Genomic DNA, 8506 nt, shown 5'->3' with positions numbered 1-8506 from the left:
AGCTAAAGTGTAATACCATTATACTTATATCCCGATGCAAAAGGTTAGGTACATGTCCGAAGAGTAGAGTCGCACACACGCACTCTGTCTCTCAGAATCTCTCACACACACACCAGTTACGTGACGCCCACTTAAGCAGACAAGTATGTTACAATTTGTGCACCCGCGGGTACACATGATGGTGCGCATTTATTTAAGACGGACGGGGAGCCCAAACAGTAGCCGCATTCATTCCCCTCCCGCCGCCTCTTCTCTGGTCGTCGTAGCCCGGCAGCCATGGCCCAGCCGAAGGTAACAACATACGCCATACTCCCGCCGGAGCGGCGCTTTAATCTGGAAATTTTAGTGGTCATGCATGCATCTTTTTGTGCTAGCACTCCTATATAAGGGTTGACCGGTCGCTTCCCACGGACGTGCGCAGGCGGTGGAAGAGGAATGAGAAGGGAAGTGGGCTGTGGAGTAACGTTTTTTTACCACATTTTTTAGGAAACTGAGTGCAATAATTGAGTAGTTTTGCAAACTACCAGTACCACCACCACGCCCGCGTCTGACCGCCCTAGCCGACCCAACCCCCCTTCCTTGCCGGCGCGTGCTTCCCGCATGAAACGGTCAGCGTTGCCCCGAAACTCAGTGCCGCTTTAATGCCCGGCCGGAGCGGAGGCGACCTCTCACTGGTGCCGGCTTTGAAGCAGCACGACGACCGAGAGAGCGCCGCTTCCCGGTGCACGCGACTGCTCCGCGTCAAGGCTGGCCATAGTTTGGATGAGTCTCCATCGTGGGGAGCCACACTAACTGCGATGATATGGACTCCTGTTGCCCACATTTATGGATCGGTCCATCTATAAAGAACACATGGGACTGGAACTACGAGATGGACATGTACCCAGGAGTGGACGTACGAACCTGAGTAATGTAGTGCAGTAAGTGAAGTAGAAAGGCACAAATAGTATGAACATGCGTGAAATATAGGCATTTGTCTCTTACTACCACTAAATGTTGATCTCAAAAAAAATGTTGTACGTGCAATGCCCGGTGATGTTATGGAGTACGTGCCTACTCTACTACTACTATATTAATTGGAGGCACATATTAGGTTTTATATTTGTTTACGTGTATGCCCCGAGACCTTCCAACTAGACGTGTCTTTCTCTCCGGGTCGCACTTTGTATCATTCATACCACTAGTACTACTACGTGTAGTCTCCGACCCAGAAGTGGAGACACTCTACCATGCTGTTCATGTCCCACTCCTTCCGCTGACATGTGGGACATCCAGCACGTGCCGTGTTTGGCACTCCTTCGTCGTAAGAGTTGAAATGCTAGCATTCACCAGAAATAAAAAATAAATATAAATCAGCAGTGATACTATACCACTCGGTTTCCTTGCTCCTCGATATCGGAAAGAATACTTCCGTTCGCCGACATGTGGGACGTCGACCATCCTGGTCCACTTACCATGCCCGCTGAACTCCAAGGGAGAGTCACCCCGGTCGTCGCGTCGTAGTAATTACTAATGAGCCATCAAATCACAGGCCCAACCTTTCCCACTGTGAAGTTGCTCGGACGAAGGAACCATCATGACTTCGTTGAATTCCGCTTCTTTTAGAAAACTACTATACCAGCAGTACTGCTAGCTACAGTATTTACTCCAGCAGAGGCCTCCTTTGGTTCATAGGATAGGAATTTTATAGGAATATGAAAATCATAGGAAGTGAGATGACATGCATCTCAATTCCTATAGAGAAAGAGATGCCATTTGATGCATAGGATAGGAATTTTCCATTGAGTCTAGGTAATGTACTGGTAATTTGCTCTAAAAACTACAGTAGTAACTAGTCCCTCCGTCTAGGTGTGTAAGTCACCTTACGAAAACCAAATAATCCCAAAACACTTAGGCACGGTACATTAACTCCCTTCTCGTTTCTTGTTTCGGGACACATCAACCAATAAGAGATGTGGGCAGTGCATGTTTTCAATTACTTGAGACTACCAAATATGACATGTAGTGGTTAGTTCATTGCATGCAATGCTATTAATTAGCAAAACCATTAAGTTCTCTCGTTTCCCCCTCCGCCTTGGTCGCCATGCACAACCTAAGACGACTTATACACCTAGACGGAGGGAGTAGTACTGGTACATGCTCGTAATTAATTAAACAAACGTACGGGCGACGCAGACACACACACACTAACTACTAGTACTACTACTTCTCACATGTTGGCCAGACGCCGTCATTTTCCTTCCCGGCTTTGTCGGCGACACCCCACCATGCTTGGATCTCCGCCAACCTTTCCGCAGCAGCGCGTGCGTCCTCTTCTTTCTTGCGGCGGCAGGCCTCTCTTTTCTTGAGTGCTTTCTGACTTTTCCGCTCCCTCTGTGCGGCTTTGGCCGCCTCTTGCTCTACTGCCCATTCGGCCTTGGCAGCTTCAAATTCCGCCCACATAGGTGTGAGGTCGTGAGCGGCGATGAACTCGCCACGGCGGGATGCCATTGCTTCCCTACCATTCTGTGTGCGGTCGTGGGCGGCGAGGAACTCGGCGCGGCGGGATGCCATCGCTTCCTTACCGGTTAGTGTGCGACACGGTGGCATGAACGACGCTTGGTGACAGCTCTGGGGTGGAGTGGCCGGACAACCGTATAGTGCGTTGGTTTGTCAAGAGCTCAAGGACAGAAGACGAAGGAAATTTGGATTCCCCTTCAACCCTGGTCATTTATTACCGAGTAAAATGCATTGGCGGTCATCGAACTTGTCTTGATAGCTCACTTTGATCATTGTATACGAGATATGGTGATTATACGGTCACTGGCTCAGCGTATAGCTCTATATTTGTCTGGTTGACCAGTCAAACAGTCCGCGTGCGCCTCATCGGCTCGTGTTCTTTATCTATCTATCTATGCGGGCCTACCTGTCAGTGGAGAAAGAAATAAAAACCAAAATTATGCGTATGTGAGGAATCAAACCACGGACTCGTCGCTGCAACGCACACTCGTCAGCCAAATGAAAATGAAATACTTTGCGTTAAATGCACAAACGGGTTTTTTTATATTATACGTGATGCACACATTAGCGCACACCGTCCATAGAGGCAAGTAGCATGTACGTGTGCAGACAGCCAGACACTCACGCTCACGCTATCAAACCATGCTAATGCATGCATGTCGCCCTCTCAATCAAAGTCCTGCTCATGGCGCAACGCAAACGGCGAGCCTGTCACCTGCGCGCCCCGGCGGTGCCTGACATTACTGTTTAGACGTTTGCTGGAGGCCTCCGCGAACACCGAGCATGTATTCTCCTGGCTCAACACCAACGGTCATACTCGTGACTCGGTGCCTTGCTCATGTATATCGTCCATCACAACGACAATCTATAAAACAGCCTAGCTAGAGAGGGTACTATGGTACGGAGTATGTACTATCGTGAGCAACCGATCATAGTGCCACTGCACACGAGTGTGTGTCTAATCGATTCATCCATTATTCGTAAGTTATGCATGGTTGTGTGGTGTCTAATGGTGGTCGTCGAAGGCTAGCTGGCGACAAGAGCGGTTGCATGGACGCCTGGTTGTCAATACGTGCCGCATACGCTTCAAAGGCTCGTCATCCATGAGTTCACATTTTACCACCATGCCAGTGTCTGACCGCCCTGGCCTACCGAAACCCCTTCCATCGCTAGCGCGCGCTTCCCGCCTGAAACGGTCACCATCTCTTCAGAACGTCAATGCCGCGTTCACCGGACTTAACTGCAGGTGCAGTTGTTACACTGACATGCGGGCCAGATGCCCATTGGGCCCACATGTCAGTGACCCAACGCACCTGCGGCTAAGTCACTGAAGCAGCATCCGCATTCACGCCCGACGCGACCTCTTACTAGTGCCGGCATTGCAGTAGCGCGACGGCCAAGAGAGCGCCGCCCACGCGGCATCCCGATGCAAGCGACTGCTCCGCGTTAACGACACCATGGCCATCCTTCCGTCCGCCGCCCACATTAATGACACGCGGCTGTCGATGAACCTACTCCGACGCCAGCCGTCCATCCATCTGCCGCGGCTCATTGCCATTCGCTCGCTATATTAACCTGCCCCAGCTCCCAGCCATAGCCAAAGACCCACACTCATTCTCCTTCGGTCCCTTCCTTCTATTGGCACCACTCCAACCATGGCCTCCTAGCACTCCAAAGCTCTCTTGGACATACTGTCGCAGGAGCAGACAAAGGAGATCGCCGGCTCCCCCCGGCCGCCCTCCGCCGCCACGACCATGAAGCCGGCGCGCATGCGAGGGCGCAGCCGGTAGAGAGGAAGAGTAGTACACGGTAGGTCGCCGCCGCTCTGGTCCTAGGAAGGCCACCGCTCCTCCACTCAGTCAACGCCAAGCTTGGTGGGATAAACATTGGCGGCCGATTAGCCACTTGACGGCGACGTGGAGGCGGAAATCATCATAACCTTGTGCTTTAGAGGAGGAGGTTATCGAGGCGGATGAGGAGGAGGCAAAGGCAATGGCCGGCTTTCTCGGGTTCATGGCCGGACATGGTGGTCGGGCGCCGTCGATCGTTTAGATTAGGTTTACAGTAGGTTTTAGTATGGTTTGTGCGAAATATGTAATGAATTTTGTCTAGTTTATAGGAAAAGTTTTCGAAATGTAATGAATTTCATCCGGTTAATTTGAAATTTGCTTTTTTTGCATGAATTTCGTCCGATTAGTTCATATAGTTGTCGAAAGGTATGCGGCAGCATTGGATGGAATCCATCAGTGTCCTCGGACAGATGTCGGTGTAAGTTTGAGGGCCAGCACTGGAGATGCCCTAACTATCATGCTATAATCGCTAACAATGCTCCATTATTTCGCACGGAACAGTTATCCCTCAATCAAAATCAGATCCGCCGTGTTTCACACTCCTCCCACATAAGAGTGTAGACTCTTGCTTACATAAAAATGGAGCAAGTTGACGACACTGTAGCACGTCATATCACTCAAACTAGCCCGCCTAACGCGCGGGAAAGCACCGCCCTCATCATTTTGTTCTAGATTTCCATCGATCGGCATGAAAATGTTACGCTTTGCAAGTTCAAAAGGAAAAGGCGGCACACTTACGATTTGTACGCGTCGCTTTCGCGTCGCACCGCCAACAGTCCGGCTCGCACGCCGCTCACCAGAGGGGACACGCGTTGTCTTGCATTTTTACTGACATGTGGGACTGCAATTGAATAAACCGTCAATAGCCGAAATCTAATCGCTCGGCGGGCGTCGGCTGAGAAGAGAGAGACGGGGAAGGGAGAAGAGATCGCACGCCCGCCGCGCATGGACACCAAGAAATATATGATGATAATGTGAGGTGGGCCATGCGGGAGTTCGAACCGCTTCCAAGCCCGCTTCTGACCGCCCTGGCCCACCAGAACACCCCTTACCCCACCACCTCCCTGCGCGCGCTCCCCCTCAGACGCCAGCTGCCCGCATTCATAGCAAGTAGTACCAGTAAAATTCTGGGCTATAAGGGCATGTACAATGGTTGATAACATAGTCTTATCATAAGTCTTGCATATAATTTAGAGATGACAAAAAACATGTGTACAATGGATCATCTCTTAGCCTTATCTTCAATAACTAGTTATTCCTAAAAACATGGTGAAACATATTGTGCTAAGAGATCATCTCTTGTCTTCTCTTATTTCTCTTAAATAAGAAAAGACAAGCCTTTTCTTATGATTTCTCTTTCCTCCACCTCATCATTTATCCTATGTGGCATCCCTACAATAGAACCATTGTACATGCCCTAAGCCCGCTTATGTGGAGGAGAGAGAGGCATTGACAAAGTCAAGGAGTGGGATCTGCAGGAGCCCGTCTCTACACGTGCTCCTAGGTATAAAAAACTAATTCTAAAAAAAGAGGCATAAAAACAATTCTGTCTAAAAAAAGAAAGGTAAAAACATTTGAGAGGAAATAGATAGTGATAAAGTGAGAAAAAATTGTAACCTTATAGCCAACCTTATAGTCAACACTATAGTATTACATGAGGAAGGAGGGAGTGGTGCACATGCCAAGTTCACTGGGCTGCCGTGTTTCACACTCCTCCGTCGTAACAGTGGAGACAATAGGTTTCATCAAAAATAAACAATGAATACTGGTTGCTCTCCGCTATATCGGGAAGAATACTTTCATTCGCCGACATGTGGGACGTCGACCACCCTGGTCCACCTGCCATGCACAAAATTATCCCGGTCCACCCCGGTCGTAGCGCAGGCCCAACCTTTCCCACTGTAAGTTGGTCGGACGAAGGAACCATCATGACTTCGTTGAATTCCGCTTCTTCAAGAAAACTTACTGTACCCACAGTACTGCTACCACACGCGAAGACTGGACGACACTGTACCACGTCATATCACTGAAACCCACTAGGCCAAACTAGCCCGCCTAGGATTTGTACTCCCTCCGTTTCAAAGTTAGTAGTACAAAGTTGACTCATCTATTTTGGAACGGAGTGAGTACGTCTCTGTACTACTATGATTTTGTGTTGTACGTCTCTGTACTTTTGCTACGATTTTCCTACCCTATGAACCAAATGAGGCCTGAATGTATCTGTGTCGACTATTGTCTGATTAATCGCTAAGCCTACAATTTTAGGAGCTTGGGCTATTGGCCGATCGACGACGGATCAGTATAAGCGTACCACGAGCTCATCAGCCCCAACGTTTCTCTTTGGTGAGTGTTTTGCAAGTACTATAGCTCGCACAGTAGCTAGCCTACTAACACCAAGAATCATCAAACAAGCCCTGCTGATATGATAAACAGTTGAAACTTATATCTAAGCATGCCATATTACATCAAAAGCTGGTGAGGATACATTTGTTTCCACAACTCAGAGAGGGTTCGCATGATTCACTATCAAACAAAAGTAGCAAGTACCGCCCACACAAGACAGTGCACTAGCCCTAAGATGGTTTGATAACATGCATCATTCTGGTAATTAAACACAATGCAAACTACCCTGAAGGATTAGCGCAACCAACTATTTCTTGTCATCGATCTCTCGGGCAATGACCACAGCACGGACAACGGCATGGGAATCGATCTCTGGGGTGATGTCCACCTCGACATCGGAATCGATCTCTGGGGCGATGTCCACAGGATGGACAGGAGCATCGGAATCGATCTCCGGGGCGATGTAAACAGGATGGACCGCGATATCGAAAACGATCTCTGGGGCGTTGTCCACAGGACGGGCGGCGACATAGGAATCATCAAGGACGTCCACCCGCACCTGCAGAACCCTAACACATTAGCAAGCACATTGCAAATAATCAAAAACCACAACTATGGTAAGCCATTATTTTTTACCTTGTGCAGCTCACCGGGGGATCCCATCCCTCCAAGGGCATCTCTTCGTCCTCGATGGGGGCCATCACCTTGCCAGGGGAATACTACTTCTCAACGGCGACTATCTCCTCAAACTCGGCCTTGAGCCTCGCATAGGTGGCCATTAGAGTTTCTGGGGTAGGCACGGTGGGGCCCTTGCTGTTCTTCTAACTTTCTTTGAGGAGTTTGTTCGCCAACGTCGTCAACTCTTTGTCCAGTGCTTGTTTCGTGGAGTTCTTCGTCTCCATGGGTTGGCCCGTCAACATGGTCAACACGTTGGTCGGTGCTCGCTTCCTGGAGATCGCTGTCTCTAGTGGGTTGTCCGCCGACAACTCTTTGCCTAGTGCTCCAGGATCCATCAATGAACTGACAAACAAAAAGCAATCGAAAGGAAACCACATTCGCAATGAAAACGGTAACAGAATAGGCTGTGAGAATCGGTTGGTGCTTCGCAAAAAGAAGATTCTTGGAATGAAAATATAGTAGCATCACTGATTTGCCCATCTTTCCTTCGTTGGTACAGAAGAAAAATGGCAGAAGTGAGTAGCCTGGAGTGAGGTTTTCTTCAAGAAAGGGGAGAAAGGGCTTCAACGAGCGTTCCAGTGAAATGATGGTTGCTTCGTCCAGTCCAACTTCGAGGCCACACCGGGGTGACCGGTGAGTCTCGATTATAGCACCTCGCTGTGATTTGGTGGATGGCACGCGGGCCCGGATGCTTTGATGTCCCGCATGTAGATAGAGCGGCTAGTCATATAGGAGTACTCAATATTGTGCACCGCGACCAAGGCGGAGAGAAGAACGAGAGAACTACGCATTTATTTACGGTGTAGATTCACTCATTTTGCTCTAGTACTACTCATTTAGGGTGTAGTGTAGTCACTTGTTGAAATCTCTAGAAAGGCAAATACTCCTTTCTAGTTTACAGGGCTATACTAGCAAGTAGTACTACAATAGTGGGCTCAAATGGCAATTTTGTCTCATGCAAGAGCCTGGCTATATGCGTGCTCCAAGCCCTTCTCGACCCACTTTTGGGTGTTTGGTAGGGTGTATGAAGGGTGCATGAGTACACACTAGCTTAACACAAATACACTAGGAGCATGCATGATAAGACCATGCATGAAGAGGGGTGCTGGAATGAGCATGCACGAAGAGGGAAGAAC

The sequence above is a fragment of the Aegilops tauschii genome, chromosome 6 (genome assembly GCF_002575655.3).
Source record: "Aegilops tauschii subsp. strangulata cultivar AL8/78 chromosome 6, Aet v6.0, whole genome shotgun sequence".
Lineage (NCBI taxonomy): Eukaryota > Viridiplantae > Streptophyta > Magnoliopsida > Poales > Poaceae > Aegilops > Aegilops tauschii.
Note: the sequence above shows the minus strand (reverse complement) of the source record.